We start from the raw sequence: 19,996 nt of genomic DNA on the forward strand, positions 1-19,996 counted from the left end.
GGTGGGGGAAATATGATGTAAGGTTAGCTTGAGTAATTATCATATGAGAAGTTTTTTTTGTTGTGGTTGTTTTGTTTGGAGGTGGGATCTCACTTGTAACTGAGCTTGGAACTTGTGTTTCCTGCCTCATCAGCCACTCTTCGTGAGATTACATTTATGTTCCATTATGCAGAGTAAGAATTTCATTTCAGTGGAAAAAATAATTATTAATCTTGTTTTTCAGAACTTGCATTTGTATGTGATTGCTTCATCCTAACTAATTATATGATTATGTGACCAAAGGCTACTCTACGTAACCCTTCCATGGAATGCCAGAAAAAAGGAGGAAGCCTTTAAATCTGGATATTGATTAATAAAAGAGCAAGTGCTATTTACATGCATGGATCCCTTCTGCCTTTGATCCATGACCACAGTCAAAGATCTATGCCTGCTGTCTACTTGGAATACCATGGCTATTTTCTCACTGGCAAATTAACAGCATTTTTACAAAAGCAGAAAATTTGCCCTCCATATACATAAGAGTTTGCATTTCATCTGCAAACTGAGATCTCTCTGGGTTTTATTATTCCAAGTGCATACGTTTTAATCTTTCATAATGAATCTTTATCGCTTATTCACAACTCAAATATAATTTCTAATATAGGAACAAAACCAGAAAATTCATATTTTATCCCTCCCTAGTGTAAGTATGTATTTGTTGTACAAATATTCTTTACCTAGCAACTCAATTAATAATACACAAATGCTGTGTGAATTATAAAGCTTTTCCTAAAAATGCGCTAGTAGCAGATTATCAGCTTCTTTGTATAAAAGCCTTATCACATTTTCAGTGTGTTCTTACTACAGCTAATCCTTCTAAATTCATGGGATAAAAGTTGCTATAACCTCACAACATGTAATTCCAGGCCTTTTACATAGCTCACCTTTTGATGATGCTGTCTGAATTTAGCTAGAACCAGGAGATAAGGGGTGGAAGGAGGACACAGGGATTGCTAAGAACTCATTCCGGATAAAGTATTATCACTGTAAAGTGCCCTCTTTGGATACAAATCCTCATGTTTACCCCTCTAGCACTGAGCTGTTTGATTTTCTGTCTATCCAGGGCTGATTAGTGTTAGAAGACTTATTCAGGGATAATTCAATTGCCTGCTTCAAATGCCTGAGTTATCTATACCACTAGTGCTCTTGGACTGCTGCCTACATGGCTGGAGAAGGGAAGAGCTTTATCCTCTTCCTCAGGGTAGAAGTGTTCTATAAGTGCTAGGAATAAGACACTTTTCAGGGTGTTTCCCATATTTTAAAAGGAAATTGTGGGTTATATTTCCAAAATAAATATCTACTCTGTTCCATTTTTAATGAATTGAATATATTGAAGTTTGTCTCTAAATTACAGAAAAAAGCCCATAGTGATTTATCAAACTGTTTATACACACATGAACTGGTATTTTTGAGGTTCTATCACAGTGAAAGAAAAATTAACGTCTACTGTAACAAATAGCAGATTTTGTGCTCTGGAACACTCTTAATCAGACAAAGGACCCTTACTGCTTTCTGAGTCAATACAAGACATTGATGTCTTTTAAGGCTTAAAGAGTGCTTATACTTTATGAGGTATGACAGGAAAATAAAGTAAAACCAGTAGATACAACTTTTAAGTTTTTTAAACTTGACTTCAACCTCCAAACACCTTGTGGCTGATGAGGCTTCTTTAACTGAATGCTATAAATGCTTCTCAGGTTCTCATGGGTTCTCAGGTTCTCAACATTCTCCATTGTCTATAGTCTCTGTTTCATACATTGCAACATCAGAGCCTTTGTAAAATTTTCACATTTCCCAAGCCCCTTAAACACCTTCCCCATTCCCACCTCTTCCTCACTTTAGTGGATTGCTTCTAATCTAAAAAGATGGCTGCTGTGTTGGTCCCATGGATGTGTTCCCCTTTTCTCTTCATGTCTTGTCCAACAATCTTCCATTTTTGAAGCATGTTTTGAAGAATTCTACTGCCTCCCCCAACCCTGAAACCCATGTTCCTGTCTATCATCACAGTATACAGAGTGTATCCCTTCACTTTGTCATCCCATGCACACCATAAGCACCACCATAGAAACTAAAACTTCTTCACCTACATTTCTTCCTTATTTATGAGGTTATATAATGCAAAACTCAAAAGTAGATAAAATTGTATTGTTTCATAAAGTTAGAATAAAAAGTGATATGAAGAGAAATAAGAAGTCTAAGGTGAAAGGAATGGATTCTACAGGTTTTGGAACATTAGGAGAAATTTTCCTGCATGACTCAGGGAACAGGAGGAAGGAAAAATGGAGAATGAGTTGGTGATTAGGTAAGTTATATTATTTTCCACTTCTAAAATGAAATTCATTATAATTTTAAAATGTTTATTCTTTCATATATTCCTATTATACCACAGGATGCACTTCTTCAATGGTTATATTCTTTTTGATATAACTCAGTGTAATTTGCATCATTTTGTCCTTTACCACCCTATCTGCACCATCACACCTGGAAGTATTCTTTTATTGATGTATCAGTTACACTTCTGTAACAAAATACCCTAACAAAGAGCAAGGCAGGGAAGAAAGGACTTACTTGACTGTAAAATTCTAAAGTGGATACAGTCCATCATGGTGAGAAGGACAAGGTAGCATGAGCATGAAGCCAACCAACTACATTTCATCTGCACATAGGAAGCAGAGGGGTAGAGCAAGTAGGGCTAGGCTATAAGTTCTCAAAGCCCTTACCCAAGTGGTATACTTCCTTCACCAAGGTTCCACTTCCTAAGGATTCAAAACCTTCCCAACAGTACCACCACGTAGAGAACAAGTGTACAAATAAATGAGTCCATGGAGAACACTTCCTCTTGAAATCACAGCATTCCTCCTTAGGCTCCAGAAGGCTATGGGGCAGCTCATGATATAAAATAGTTTCAGTTCAACTTCAAAAGTTCCCATAGTCCTTACCATGCCTAACACTGTTCAAAATTTTAAAAATACAAAGACTCTTTTTAAGACTTGAGACAATCTCTTATCTATAACCCCCTAAAAATTAAAATACAAATTACATACTCTAAACATACAATGGCACATACTTATTGCAGAAGCAAAAACTGGGGAATTAGGAGGAAAGATTGGACCAAATCAAGACTGAACCCAGCAGGGAAAACAATGCATCCTACAGCTACCTGTCCATTTATGGGGCTACCTTGCCTTTGTATATACCACTGCTGTACCCACTTAACTTAGTAAATTATTCTCTTTCTATAAAGATTAGCTTAGCAATTTCTACTTCACATAACCATCCAAGTGATTAAATAATTCCTGTTTTACATAGTGTCATAACTGATAAATAATACCTTCTTTGTGGTTATTTGACTAATTATGTGTTTCTAATAAAGACCACAATCTCCTGAACCTCGTGATTTCTAACTCCAATATCAATCAAATTTTTGTTTATTTATGTCACTTTCTTGTTCCTAAAGATCTGATTTTATGATTTATTCTTACAGGCTTAAATTTTATTAATATGCATTAGAAGACCAATTTCTCATATTTTGGCATCTCATGAACACTATGTGTTCAACTTCAAAAGTTCCCATAGTCCTTAACCGTCCCAACACTATTCAAAATTTTAAAGTCCAGAGGCTCTTCTAAGACTTCTAAGGCAACCTCTTATCTGTGACCTTTTGCTGAGGCCATTTGTATTTATATAAGTTGTTACTAGTTTACCTCAAATAAAAATTTCCTTTATTATATCTTTAAATATTCCATTTATATGCTCTGGCCTCCACCATCACTTATTAAAGCATCTCTATTTCTTATCAACCATACATTCTGTATTTCCATTCACTTATTTCTTCCAGAACAGGATTCCTCAGTTTTCTAACTCAGTTAAACAGTTTTCTACTGCATTGTTTCATACTTTGTGCCTTAGAATTAACTCAAACTCTGCTATTTTATCATTTCTATTTTTAAAATCCATTCTTGTATAATTAACACTTTTTTATCATATAACTCTATTAATTTATAAACAACATTTTATCACCTTTCTCTTTTTTGTGATAGCCATGTCTTAATTCGGCCTATTAGAGTTTCCTGTTTTCTTTAAAATGCTTTGGAGTCTTAGGCAATAATCAAGTATATTATTTTACTCTGAGTTTTCAGAATCTTACATAATTCTTCAGGTTCCTTAAGTGTTATACATTGAAATTTAAACTCATTCTTTGTGATAGATACTTAGTATCTCTATCTATCTATCTATCTATAGTTTAGCCTTCAGATTAGTCTATTGATCTATTCAAGTTATTTAGTGTTTCTCTTTTAAATAATACTTAACTTAAAATTTTTGTAGGTTTATCAGTAGAATTATTTCTGAAGGGCACATTTCTAAAAGTAAGAAATGTCACTGTTACCTTATATGATTGCTAGTATTCAGGCTTATCTATTTTTTACAATATGCATTTTGGTACTTTCAAAGTAGCTTTTCGATATTTGACTCATACTCCCCAAATTCTAAAGATCTTTTTTGTGTGTCTAGTTGATTTTTTGTCAGTGTAACTGAAGTGGTGGTGGGTTGTGAACATGGGTGTTGGGTATGCACATGCCACAACACCTGAATGATCAGTAGACAATTTTTCAGAAGTCCATTCTTTTTGCTTTCCCTGTAATTCCAGGGATCAAACACAGATCATCAAGCTTCCTTGGCAAATGCCTTTAGCCACAAAGTCATCATGTTGGATTTGTTTTGTTTTGATTTGATTTCCAATATTGGAGATTGACCCTAGATCTTTCTATTTATAATCTATACACGTGCCCTGTCACTAAGCTGTGTCCCCAAGTTCCATTCTGTTTTTGTGAATTGCCTAGTCAAAGTATTTTCCTTAGTGGCTCTTAGGACTTCTATGTACATTAAAAATATGTACTCTTTATCTACTACATATACTGTAAACGCTTTTCTCTAGGCTAGAGTGTCTTGATGATCTAAGTGAGTTCTCAGTGTGGAGCACCTTTTTAATATCTTTTCACATCTATCAATCATTTTTCCAATTTTTTGGGTTTTCATTCTATATAAAATATAATAACCTAAAAAGTTGTTCTGTTATTCATATTTTCATGGTTATAACATAATATCTGGGCAATCAACTTAAAAAGAGGTGATCAGAAAACAAGAGTGTCTGCTCAAAAATATAACTCCAATGACCTACTTCTTCCCACTAAACCTCACCTTTTAAGAGTTGTACTTCTTCCAACAGGGGCATGAAGAGAGGACCAGGTCTTTAATGCATGGACCTCTAGGAACTATTTACAAAAACTGCAAGAGTTAAAGGAAGTTTTCCCTAACGCTTTTGATGTTTTGATAATTAACTTTATACTAGTTTTTTACCTGGAAGTATTTTAGGTAAACTGTGAGTTCCATCACAGCTCTTCCAGGTAAATGGTAAGCATTTTACCACTGAACTTAAAAAGACATCTTTATCATACATTATGGCCTTTCCAGGCTTGGCCTACTTCTAAATTCTCTTTTCAATTTCAACAATAGAATCATCTGTTCATATCATACTAACATATTATTTTGATTGCAAGAAAATATACAAACAACACTATAATTTGTACATTTATTCTTTATATGAACTTTAAGACAGTATTTTCCCATTTGAAAAAAAATGAACTTCTGTTTGAAATTTTATTAACTATGCATAATTTCAGAAGAGTGTATAATTTTATGATAGTCAATCATGAGGACAGGCATCACTGTCTAAGTATGTCACAATAGAACTTCTTTTAAAATAGAGACAGTATACTTTTGAATTAAAAGTTAAACTAGATCCACTGATTCATAACTTATTGAACAATATGTATATATGCTTTCCAGTTACTATTTTAAGTATTTACGCTGGCATCATGGTATTAAAGAATAAGGAAAAATTCCCACCAATATGATGTTTTACTCTTTTGTTGATTTATTAAAAATTGAATGGATTCGTTGAAGGATAACTCCTCAAGGTAATTAATGTGTGATAATTAACAGTACATCTCTCAAACATAGTCCTCTTACATGGCTTAAGCGTTGACCAAATTCCCAACACTTAGATTTCACCATTCCATTATGTATTTCTTTAGTTTCAATGTTTTAGCCTCCACTGAAAAGTGAGACACTGTTTAACCTCACATGTTTGCCTTAATGTACATAGGGAAGTCTTTGAGATTCATTCATGAATGACAAATTTCCTTCTCTTAAAACCTGAACAATATGTCTTTGTGTGCATTTACATACTTTATTCATCTGTTTATCCAGGGTGACTAATGTTGGTTCAGTACCATAGCTATTGTGTATAATTCTGCCAAATGAAGGCACTTCATTTCCAGGTGTACGTATTCCTGATGTACTTCATGTCCTGATGTGACTTCATTTCCTAGTGTGCTTATTCCACAGTAAATATATTATCATTTGAAATACTTTAACTTCCCTATCCGGTTTGTGTCTAAGCTACATTACATCAAAATTTAACAACACATATATATTATTAGCCCATTTGATCACATGGATGCCTAAGAATTGTGGTATTGACAATGCAGCAACTGGCTTAGGGAAAAGTCAAATTTTAAACTAAAATGTATTTTCTACTGTATACCACTTTTGCACCAATATACATTCAAAGTTTACATCATCTCTCATATGCGTATCTTATACTTTGTATCTATAGTACAAAAAGATAATGAAATTAGAGCCTATCTGAGAGAAGAAATGAAATTACTGGGAAGATAAAAAGAAATGAGGAACAGTAGGTGAGAATGTTGAAACAGTATTGTGTAACTGAGTGAAATATGTTTGTAAAATTCATCACTAAGTATTCTGCCTAATAATTACAAACTGAAAATTTATACATTAAACCATTGTGAGTTAAGGGCCATCATTATACCAAGTTATGGGAATTCTGAAGCACGTACTAAGTTTTAGTTTTAGGAGGAGCATTCATACATTTTTCTGTTATCTGTACTAATTAAGATCTCATCAACTGTCAGAGTCACCTAGCTGTGGGAAACACAAGAACCTAGAAAGGAGTGTCAAGGGAAGTAGAGACACAAACTCTGGATTTTCTTGAAGAATAATCAATTTTTATTTTACTCATTTACTTTTTATGTATTGCTTATCTAAATACTAGAGATAGCATTGTAGGCAAAGCTTGAACAAATAGTATCTCTGCCCCCGCCCTTTGTTTGGGTCTTCCTTCCACACTTCCCTGCCTTTGTGGCTCTGTTCTGGCCCAAAGGAAGTTCCCCCAAGGCCTTATCTCATACCAGAAGTTTTCTACACTCACAGGGCCACAGTTGGCTTAGAATTGACCCAAGAAAGAAACTGTAGACCTTCTGGTCCTCAGTGTCTCCCACTCCTGATATTGTGGCAGCACAGTTACATAAGCAGACCTTTGTGCAAAATCAGACTTCTCCAGATTTTTTGGGTGCAGGGGCAGCCTATTAAAAGCAAAAAAAAAAAAAAAGCATCAACTAATGATAAATGTATCAGGTAAGTTTAAATTATCTATCTTCATCATGTGAAATACTAAAGGGCTTAAGATGTAAGGTATTTCAATTTATTCACAAACCATTGGACAGAAATTAGCAACAAATGAGAATTTTCTAATAAATATAATTCTGGATGTAATTATCCAAAGTCAATAACACTGTGGTTTTGAAACCATACCTGCTTAAGCAGTTCGTAACCAAGTCCCATAGATTATAGATTCATTAATAATATAAAGCAGAGATACAAATATAAGTATGCTTATAATGGCAATTAATGACCAGTTGATATTTAATAGTGTTCACTTGTTAAATAATCCATGCAATTCTATCCCTAAGGGCATCAAGTCTTTTTGAAAAATCCATGTCAATTTTTGGCTGTGGGGAGATTTTCCCATCCCAGAAATATTTTCCACTAAATCATTCATGGTATGAGCTAGTTGTATTCTTTATTTAATAACCAACACTTCTACCATACTGGCAATGATGATTCCAATAAGTATCAGGATTTCAACAATGAACAATCCTATAAACCTTAGCTCTAGTTTTTTTGTGCTATCAATAACTTTCCAAGTATAGCATTAATATTTTTGAAGATTTTTTTTTTTAGTTTTACTGGAACCCATATAAAGGAAGGTTGTTTTAGTATCATAAAAGTAGACTTGAAAGTATATATTAATACACTGAGTAATGAAAAAAAAGGCACACAAAATATGGCACAAGATGTCAGTGTGACTCATGTCTCTGTCTCCAACTAACAAGACATGAGATGGGATTACACAGGCCAGGATTAAAAAAATCTTATGCTAGCCTGTTTTGTCCTGAGAACATTTTTATTTCTGCCCATCATGTTAAAGATTGTCTTTAACAACATCAACATATTGCCAGCCAAAGCACATGTCTTGAACCTGAAAATGGACCCTCAGACAGAGTTATTAATTTAACAGGCTGGCAAGCCAAGGATGGGTAAGATACTGCACAGAGCCTTACCAACCTAAGACATAAGTGCATTGCTTTTGATAATGCATATTCCATAACTAATAAGGAAGGCATTATTGTCAGAATGACCTAAGACAGGGTCAGTCTTGTTTATGAAAAAAAAAGGAGAATATGTGGAGAGCTTTGGGGGCTGGAATCTGACATTGGCTAAGGACAAGGAAATGGGTTGCTTAGCAGGGTCTGACATCAGCCAAGGATATGGGCTTCAGGCAGGAATCTGACATTAGGCTAGAAAAAAGAAGTAATTTCAGGCAGGAATCTAAATCTTAGGCTAGAACAAAGAAGTATGTTTCAGGCATGAAAATGACTTTGAGCTAGGACAGGGACATAGGCTCAGATATTTTGGTCATCCTGATAAGCCCTTAGAAACAGTAATCACAGAAGTGATCATTGGACTTTGTTTATCACCTTGCCTGTTCTTTGACTATTTGTGTTTATTGTCTTGCTTTTTCCTTAACTATTTGCATCTATTGTATTGCTAGTTCCTCAACCTAGAACTGACCTTAATATTTGTATGTAATTAAACTGGTATAAAAGCACATTGGGGAAAAAAAGAATTGTAAAAACAGTAAAGTTAGATGTGTTAATGGTAATATTTCCTTTATGAAGTTGAATAGGACAAGTGATTGAACTAGACAGAGCTCAGAAAGAGGTATGCATGAGTTCACCTAAATTTTAACACTGATGCAGATACAGTGGATCCATGACTAATTATAATGTTTTGTGTTGTTTTTTTTAATTCACCCATATCCCCTTTCTGCTTTTTCAATTTGAATTTTAGCTGCTTATGGGCATTTTTATGACTCCAACAATCAACAGTGTACAGAAAACTATTGCCTCCACATCATGGCTGGGGTTTGGTTTTGGTTTTTGGTCGATTATTATTATTAGTGATTCTAATATCTACTCTACCAAGCATGAGTGATATCTCATTGTGGTTTTAATTTATATTTCTTTAATGATTGTTAGTGCTGAACATTTTCATGTATTTTGTGTATTTATATATCTTCAAATTCTTTTATGTGTACATACTGTGGGTATGCACATGCATGAGTGCAGTGTTGCTCTGTGTGTGTGTGTGTGTGTGTGTGTGTGTGTGTGTGTCTGTGTGTGTGTGTGTGTGTGTGTGTGCATATGCCCTGGTATACATATGGAGACCTGAGGATAACTTACAGGAGTTGGACACAAGTCATTAAGCTTAGTACTATGTGCTATTAGTTACTGAGTCATCTTGCAGGTCTGTGTGTGTGACTGTGTGTCTGTGTGTGTCTGTATGTGAGTGCATATATATAGATTTTTTAGAAAGCTCTATTTAGATACTGACCTAGTTTTGGTTGTTGTTTGTTTTGTTTTTGTTTTTTGTTTTGTTTTGTTTTTTGTCAATGTGACATCAGCTAAAGTCATCTGAGAAGAGTCTCATTTGAAAAAAAAGTCTCCATCAGATTGCCTGTAGGTAAGTTTCTAGGGTACTAATTACTGAAATAGTAGGGTCCAGGCTACCGTTGGCAATGCCACCTTGGGCATGTAGACCCAATTCTTATAAGAAAGTAGGCTGAGCGATCTATGCTAAGTAATTCAGTAAGTTCCTCTATAGTGTCTACTTCAGTTACCTCTTTAAGGTTCCTGCCTTGACATTTTGCCCTCACTTCTCTTCATGGTAGAATGTAAAATGATAAAGTCTTCCTTCCTAAGATGCTTTTGGACATGATTTTTTTTTAACAGAACAATAAAAGGCAAAGCAAGGTATTTTGTCCTTTTAAATTTAAGTTATTAATAAAAGTTGGTTGGTTTTTTAAAGTGTATTTTAGATATTACAAAAACATCATTTAAAAATACTCTATTGAACGGGGTGTCTCTTAGGCTTTATGTGTCACATAGGCCAGTTCTTTAGTTTGATGTGATCCTTTCTTCTGTTTTCACTTTTGCTGCCTGTGGTCTCAGACAGCACAGCCACATTCTTTCACTAGCACTTTGTAGTATACTTTGAAATGAGGTAGAGTGGTACTTTTAGTTTTATTCTTTTGACTTAGATTGCTTTGGCTGCTCCTGATTGTTGTTAGCATCATATGAATTTGGGGATTGTATTTTCTATTTCTCCTGAACAACAGTCATTGACATAGCAGCTCTTCTTAGGTAGTATAGGCATTTTAACAAGATGAATTCTGTCAATACATGAGGATGTAATATCTTTCATTGATTTGTGTTACCTCCAATCTCTTTTAAAATGTCTTATAGCTTCAATATATGGGTCCTTCTTCTTGTTGTTTAATTTTTTGCAAGGAATTTTTGCAATTATTACAAGTGGTATCTTTTTTAGTTATCATTCAGATAATTTGTTTTTAAATGTACAGAAACACCACTGGATTTTGTACATAAATTTTACATCTTGAAATTTATGCATGTATCACATCTGACAATTTTCTTCTAAATCCTCAAGATGCCATATCTAAGTTGCTGTGTATGAAGAGAGACAACTTAGCTTTTACTTTCTAATCTTGTTGCCTTTAATTCCTCCCTCTTGTCTAATAGTTTTGGCTAGGAATTATAGAGCAACAATGAACAGAAGTAGCTGGAATCTGCTGTTTCCCATTCCAGATCTTAGAACAGCTTTTAACATATTGTGTACCATATACAGTTGAATGGATTGAATCTTGCTCCTTTATAACAAATAAATTGAGAGCTTTTATCAAGAAAGGATCCTGTACCCTATCAAATGTTATTTCTGCATTTACTAAGGTGACCATATTTTTCCTTCATTCTGTCAATGTGCTGTTGTCGTTTTGTGTATGCTAAATCATCCTTGAATCCCTAGGGTAAATTCCATTTGACAGCAGTGCATGATCCTTTTAATGTGCTGTTGAATTCAGCTTGCTAGTGTATTGTTGAGAACTCTCACACACATGTTTATTAGGGATATTGACCTTTAATTTATTTTCTTATAATGCCTTTCTCTGGATTTACTATTAGAGAAATTATGGCCTTCTGAAATGAGTTCAAAACTGTATCCTCTTCTTTAGCATTTTGGAAGGCTTTGAGGGTTGTTATTAGTTCTTTAAATGCTTTGTAAAATTCAGCAGTTGAGACCATTGGATGCTAGGATTTTCTTCAATGGGAAACTTTTTTGGTATAGATTCAATCTTCTTACTCATAATGGATCTGTTCAGATTTCAATTTTTCATAATTCAGTTCCTGCCAGTTGTATATATCTGGAAATTTATTCATTTCCTCTAGGTTATCCAATTTGTTTGCATGTTATTCTTCCTAGTAATCTCTTATAATCCTGTGTGGTGCTTTGGTACCAACTATAATATTTCTTCTCTTATTTCTGCTTTTATTGATCTGACTCCTCATTCTTCTCTCTTTATTTAGCTACAGGTTTGTCAAATCACACCCTATAATATGAAAAGCAAGCCTTGGCTCTGTTGTTCTTTTCTACTGTTACTATAGTTTCTATGCCATTTTTGGGTTCATTATTCTTTCTTTCTGTTCAACTCAGGCTTATGTTGTCAATCTCTACACACTAGCTATTCTGGGAAAGGGCAGATTGGTTTAACTCCCAGTCTGCTAGAAGCATGGAAATGCATGTGCCAGCACATGTCTTCATCCTGGAACACTTGAATGAGCTTGGAACTTGGATCTTTAGAGTTTGCCTAATGCAGGGACGGGCCTGGGGCTTATTTGTTGAAGCATTTCTAAATCCTAGGACCATGGGGACAGGTCTCTAATTTGTGTCTCTTGGGACTATTTGTGTGGCATTTTTCTCTGAATTGCAATATTCTCTTCCTCCATATTGAAATAATTGCTCTAGGAAGGGTGTGTGTATGTGTGTGTGTGTGTGTGTGTGTGTGTGTGTGTGTGTGTGTGTGTTGAGTAGTTAGGGTATTATAAGCCTCAGGAGGTAAATAAAATGTTACCTGTTGGAAGGAATAGAAAGTTGGAAGGTTCCTGAAGGCCTCTATCCCACAGTATAAAAAGAAATATAACACTTGCTGTTGTGGAATGCTGAGCAGTCAAAATGTGAAGGGACATTTGTACGGTGCAATTGCCTGCAAGCTTCAGAGATCTCCAGGTTGCAGGTCTTCAGAAGTTGGCTGGAGTAGGGTTTTGGTGATACAGCTGCTTTTGAGTCGTCCTTGCTCCTTGTAAGTAACCCCTCACCCATTGTCCTATTAGTAATCCCAGTAAAAATCTCATTGGTTCACCAAATTGGACAGTCATAAAGTCCTTAGATTGATCTTTTTGGGGCTCTTTTTTCTGGAATAAATAGGTGTGTGTGTGTGTGTGTGTGTGTGTGTGTGTGTGTGTGTGTGTGTTTGGTATGTGTGGCATCTCTTTCTAGGAAAAGTCTATATCACACAAGAGACCGGTGTATATTCTGAGTCCATGAGATCAAGGCAGCAGCCAGTCTCTCTGAGGGTAATTCTGTCTGTGTCATTAATCAGTGGGTCCTAGTATGGAGCCTGTGTCAGCTGAGGTATGTGTGGAGACTTGTGTGCAGGTTCTAGCTTAAAAGCTATATTCTCAATGGTTGGCCTTGTTTCAGGAACATTGGATCTCTCTGAAATCTGAATACCCAAAGATAGCCTGCACCTGAAACAAGGATCAGACCATCCTAGGAATCTTCTAGAACAGAACTGAATTCTGAATCTACTGACATGTGGGGCTTCAGGAACCAACTTGGCGTTAAATAAATCAACAGCTCTTATAGATGTAGACCTAGTACTAGAGACCAAGGGTTCAGTGTTGGTCTGAGAGGTAAGCCTAATGGTTGGGCCTTCAAGAGAGAATCCAGTGATCTCCATGGCTTAGAAATTGAAGTGACTGTAAATTAACACAGACACAGCACAGAAAAGCTGTGCTTATTCTGTGCAACATGAGCAAAGAGATTAGATATTCTGGATAGGAATCATCTGTAGCAGTCACCATTGCAAGCATCCAAGAGGGAGAAGCTTCAGTTGATAGTTTCTTTACAACCAGAATTTAGCTATAAAGATCAACCATTGATCAATACCCATACCTGAGAAAGGCTCTGCCATTTCTTTGAGCCTGACTCCAGGAAGGTTTTGCTATTCCCGTGGATCTGAAGCTTGGGAGTCCTTAACAGTGGTGGTACCCATGTCAACAATACACTCAAGACTTCTGCTCCCTCCAAAGGAGCCTGGTGTTAGGTAGACATGCAGCATGTATCTAAAGTTGCCAACCTCCAGACAGGATTCCCATGTCTCACCTTGCTGGTTAGGACTGTAAGTGTTTACTTAGTATATAGACAGCCCAAATACTAGGGTTATGGGAGACAGCCTAGTATTGAGGATACACCAGAATGTAAAAGCTGATAGGGTCAGCCTTGTACAAAAAGAAATCTGAAGCATGGGATATTGATGTAAATGTAGTTTACAGGTCTAGAGCTAATGGCTTTAGAGCCAACCTGGAGTAGGGCAGCCCAGAGTCTGGGTCTACAGGTACCAACCTAAAGTGTGGGGCTATGAGGGTCTTGCTGATATTCCATTAGTAGAGAAAACTAGTTGAAAGGTCCAAGGCAAAGTCAACACTCACTTCTCTCTTCTTGCCCAAAGCAGTTATATCTGGAGATATTGTGCTGCCTGGACTGGAAAAAAAAAAAAGGTGTTACAAGGGCAGTGCTACATTGTCCTTACATATTTTCTTATTTCAGTGATATAGCAAATACTGTAACCTCTCAGTTTATTTTCCTAGCCTTTATGAAGATAGTTTCACTTATGGATAGCTCTTTGCATTGACATCCCTGTGAAGGGACAAGTGCTGCCGAGTCCTATTCTGCCACCATAACTCCCTTTACCATCAAAGCTTTTGTTCAATTGCTGGGTTTTCATTTTTGTGTCTATGAATAGCATTTTATTTTCTCATTGTTATAACTAACATTGCACATTGAACTGCCCTACATAAAAGTCTCTGCTCTCATCTACGGTTTGTTTTGTAGCAAAAAAGTAATTCATGTTCAACATAAAAGCCTTGAAAAGAACAGAAAACCCTATTGAAATAAAGGCTTCAAAGGTCAGTTGTAAATCCATCTTCTAAAGATAATTGTATAATGAGGTTTTGTGCCGTGTCTTTTTAGTATTCGCTTCTTTCTCTTGTACATATATGCATAATTATAGAAACAGTATCAAAATACACACACATTTTAGCCTTGTGATGAGTCACATCAACTTGACTAGATTTACAACTACTTCAGAGATGGTTGCGGCAATCCTTGGAGTTTGCCTGTGAGAGTGACCCCTGAAATGATCCACTGGGAATGGAAGACTTTCCCTAAATGTGGGTACCATCTCATGGGCTGGGGGCGTAGATCAAATAAATGGAGGAAACATGGAATATTAGCATTCCTTTTCTGTGCTTCTGGCCCCCTGACATGTGAAGGACACTGTGATGTACTGAACCCTTGCAAATTGTGATTCAAATTAAATGTTGTCTTCCTTTGGCCATTTTTTGTCCAGCATTCTGTTTCAACAACACAAAAGTAATTGATACAAGCCACTGTTTCACCATCATCCCTGGATGTGTCAATGATTGCTCCTCAATTTGGTTTCTACCTCAGTTTCAGTGGACATGTATTAAAGTTCTCTCAGTCCTATTAGTCCCCGTGTCTCCAGATATATTTTTCTCTTCATCCGAGATACTTGTATTGGTAAGCAAATACATGCTAAGTAGCCAGCCACCAACCCTATCCAGCTCTGGATATTACACAGTGCATTGATTTCCATTGCCCTAAGAACTGTCAGGAATACAATGCAGAAGTATGTGGGATTAACTCTCCCCAAGAGAGTAAAATAGTTGTTCTATTCTGACCAGGAGAGTGGATAGTGGAAAGGTTGGAGCTTAGAGATAAATTCCTTCTCACATCTTTCCTTAGAGGCTATGATCCAAGTCACAGCCTTTCTGGTACAAGGAGCCTGAAGGAAAACAGGAGATAAGGCAGTAACATCGCTGTGTTTTCTTATCCCTCTCCTTTGTCTTGTTCCTCTTTTGTTTTGCAGTGGCTGCCCTGGAAATGTGCCTTGCAAAGAGGATTATCACTGAAATGTTTTCTCAGTGTCTTCTTCCTGTGAGATCTAGTTTGCACACCTGTGTGGTAGAATATCACCAAAATATTGAGACTGAGTAATAAATCACCCATTGATAAGCACAGAGGAGTTTTTAGATATTGTTTATTATAAATTGCTCTAGTGTAATAATTCTTACCTTAAAGATATTTACACTCAACCCTGATATTTTTCTAAGGATACATCCATAGGCACAGAATTTTTTAATGTAATAAAAACAGTTTTAAGAGGAAAGAGAACAAATCATGCTGAAGTTTCTTAATTAAGTACTATATGAGTCAGCAAAGAAATTAGTTGTAACTTACTGAATGTACATTTGATGGGAATGCTTTGTAGTTTAAGATAGTAAACTTTTATAAAATATTCAGGAAATGTAGCCAGATCCCTAGATCCTTGCTAAACAAGAGACATAAATTGAAACATATGCAAAATATCTTCAAGATGTTCAGTGTGTTTTCTCTGTTTTACAGAGAGTCCATATCCTATTTGTACAAAAATAATTTCTTCTCCCCTGAGCAGTTTTGTTGTTGGTTTAAGTATGTTTTTGCTTATGTATTCATTTCACTTCTACCTCTACACCATCCTGGAATGCCATCATAAAACTGCAACATAAAAGGAAGTTTCACTTCTTCTCAGTGCTCAGCAAAATCCTGCCCAATCCATGATCTAGCAACTGGAACTCTCTGAGTGACATTTCAGTTCCTATATATGCCACAAGTCTATTCTGAGAGGACACAGGTTTATTGTTGGAATCTACTAATTTACATTTGCTCCAATAACTGTCCATAATAAAATCAATGAGTAACATACATATACTATTACGTATTCTATTCCATTACGTATTTCTCAGATAAGACTTGCTAAATACATGTCTGTGACAAGAGAATATATGAAGTTTTGATGTTTATGTGAGCTTTGCATTCTTGAAGATAAAAGAAACTATTCTAATTTTATCCCTGTGTGCTATCTTCATAAAAACAAATCCTGCCTGTGGCCAGCTACTACATATTGCAGCAATTGTGAAGATATTTTTTAAAATATTTGGTCAGGATATTTTGTTTTCTTTTTTAATTCAAACCTGAAAAAATACCTTCCTCCACAACTAAGCTAGTGCATATCTATATCTATATTGTAATCCTGATATCTTGTATCAAAAAGTAATTTAATGTGTGTGAAATGAAATATATATATGAATATATATATGTGTGTGTATATATATATTATATATATATATAATATATATATATATATATATATATATATATATATATATATATATTCTAAGTAAATTAATCTAGGAACAGGAAGGCAAATGGTGCAAATCCTTCCCCAAGTGTGATTCTAGTTTTGAGCCTTTGACTCTATGTTCAACTTAAAGTACTTACAGAAGCCAGAGAACTAAGAAGAGACTGTCACAAGAGGTGACACTTTCAGAAAGATGAGATAGCAAAGTGTAGATAATAAGAAAATTGATGAGGGATGAATACTGTGAGTCTAATCTCTTTAACAGGGAGGACATTAGCAGAGTGTAGAATGTTAGTGGACTGGCATAGTGGAATGATTAAAACACAAGGCCATATAGAAACCTATCACTGTGTAAGCCAGATGACATATACTTCATTAAGAGTTGTTCAGTAATTCCCCAAAATCCTCCAAAACAACATAGACTCTTTCTATTCTTCTTGATTGACTATAAGAACTAACTGATAAGACTCTGTTGCTGAAACACTACATACTTTTGTTGTAAGTTATAGAGAATGCAAGTTGGAATTGAGCTAGAGCTTCCTTCCTACTAGTTTGCTTTTGTGATGCCAGAAGGTGCTCTATGCTATATGGTATATGCTGATGAGGGAGAAAACTAATCACTGATCTTACACCTATCTGAATCCTATGAACTGTATGATCAACTTTCCAAGCAAGATGTAACCACAGTCACAGTGGTGGCACAGCTATGATGGTAGTGACCGTTACTCTCTGCTTAGATCCACAGAAGGCAATTTATATTTAGTACCAGAAAACCAATTAAACCTGCATGGCTAAAGGGTATTGGGCTATAGGAGGCAATTTACTGCTGTTGTTTAGCTAAGTTTACATTGCATCAAGTGTGTGTGTGTGTGTGTGTGTGTGTGTGTGTGTGTGTGTGTGTGTGTTTCTACCCAGAGAAATGCTGCATCCTTAATTAGAGAAACTAATGATAATGAATGCAGAGACCCACGGCTGGTCAGCTTGCTGAGAATACGTGCATGTTGAGTGCTCACCCTTAAATAAAGCATTTATACCTCCCCCTCCAAGGCTCAGGATTCGCTGAAGATGGAAGGGAAAGAATGTAAGATCCCCCAAATAGGAAGAAGGGCAAACTACTATCTTTGGGACATAACACAATGTTTACAAACAGAATCTCATGGATACTATATGTGCCTGCTTTCAGCCAGTACAAGTCTGAACTTATCAACAGTCAATAATTGATTAAAGAAGGGCCCATATGGCCTTACTCTCCCTGTTATGCTGTTAGTTACTGATGGATTATTGAAAAGAGAATAAACCATCACTGGTTTTGGTTACATACCACTGATGAGCCCACCCGATAGTTCTAAATTCTTAGTTACACAGGCAGCCTTGATTAAGCTCAGTGGGGCATGAATGAGGTATGAGGACTTGTAGGGAAGAGTGGATGATAGGAGAGGCAGGAGAAAGATAAGAGAATGTTGTAAGATAAGAGTGATAAGAATGCACTATATGTATGATGAAATTATCACAGAAGAAAGTTAATGAAAGTTATTAAATAGATATTTACGTCATTTCATAAACAGAGGTGTACCTATCTTGAAACTACATTGGTCAGAATAATAAATATCCTCCCTTAAAGAAAATGCGATGTCATTTAATGAGTAAACTTAGGCTCCAAATCAAAACCATTATACTTAAGTCTCTGCATTACCACTATGTGCTTTAACAAACTTCAGAGTTTAGAACAGTTCTTGGCACATGCAAAGCATATGGTAAAATTAAAAAATGTAGTGAATATGGAAATAATTTTAATCACCCCATATGTACTCAATGTTGCATTGATCATTTGATAACATTTTACACCATTTGACTTGTATTTTCATTTTAATGAATTTAATTCATTTATTAATTTAATTATTTATGTGTGGGTGTATGTGTGTACATGCATTTGTATGCATACATGCAGAGGCCCAAAGTTAGTGTTGGATATATTGAATATATAGTTCTCCACCTTAATTATCAGAACTCATTGATTTAGTTAGGTTGGCTAGCCAGAAAATTTCAGGAATCTGCATTTCTGTCTCCCCAGCAACATGATCAGAGGAACATATCACCATACCTAGGTTTTATGTTTGGATTCATGTTCCATGCTTATATGATAAGCATGGTGCCTAGTAAAGCCATTTCTCTAGCTATGGTTTTGTACTTCTTTCCAGATTTCAAATAACTTCCAGGGTGATAAAAGACAGTAAAAAAGAGTTAACACTAATTCAGTACCTAATGTGTTCCAAAACCCTACTATTATGCAGACTCTTCCTAAGTGTATTAATTTTGGAAGATCCCCATGATATCATAATTATAAAAATGTAGCCACATTCCACATTCTATAATTTTGGCATTTAAAAAGATTGAAATGACTTTATAATTACAGACTTAAAATTGCTCTCAATTTCAATATTCCAGTTTTTTTCAATTTAGAACGTGAAGAGAAAAAAATTATCATATGCCTCTAAGATCTGAAAGGGCCTTTGAAAATCTTACACACTATAGACATTCCACATTTAATGAATAAAATTTTCCCTCTTTATATGTCATATCTTATAATAACAAAATTCCTCTTCTGTTGATATGGAAACTGAGGCATAGATAATTTAGGACCTTTTGCCATGCTCATATGATAAGAGAATCAAACATAGTCCTGGACAAATTCAGAAAATATCTTTGTACATATAATATCCCATCTCAGAGTGGGACAGCGAACTGTGGCTGGCTCCTTGAAGCACACACATGGACAGCTGTGTTCTTCCTCCCCGTACTGCAGTGCTGAATCAGAAGTCTGCAGTCTTAAATCCCTTTTGGCAGGAAGCCCAGATTTCTAGAACTTCATTTACGCTCTTGTCAGACTGCCCATCAAGAACTAAAGCCCTATGCTTCATGTGGCTGGAGCCCAGAACTCTTAACATTTCATTTTATCTTTAGTTTAAACACCTTTTTGTTTCTGTTCTTATCAGTTCAATGTGTGTTTTATGTTCTGCCCTTTAAGTTTTAAATCTCTTTGCCTTTTTGGTGTCTTTTCCAGCTACTGGTCAGTCTGACTGTGAGAAATAGCTACTTCTTCTGACCTGTCTGAAACAAATTCTAAAAGGAATCCATTGC

Source organism: Grammomys surdaster, unplaced genomic scaffold (assembly GCF_004785775.1).
Source record: "Grammomys surdaster isolate TR1022 unplaced genomic scaffold, NIH_TR_1.0 170, whole genome shotgun sequence".
Classification (NCBI taxonomy): domain Eukaryota; kingdom Metazoa; phylum Chordata; class Mammalia; order Rodentia; family Muridae; genus Grammomys; species Grammomys surdaster.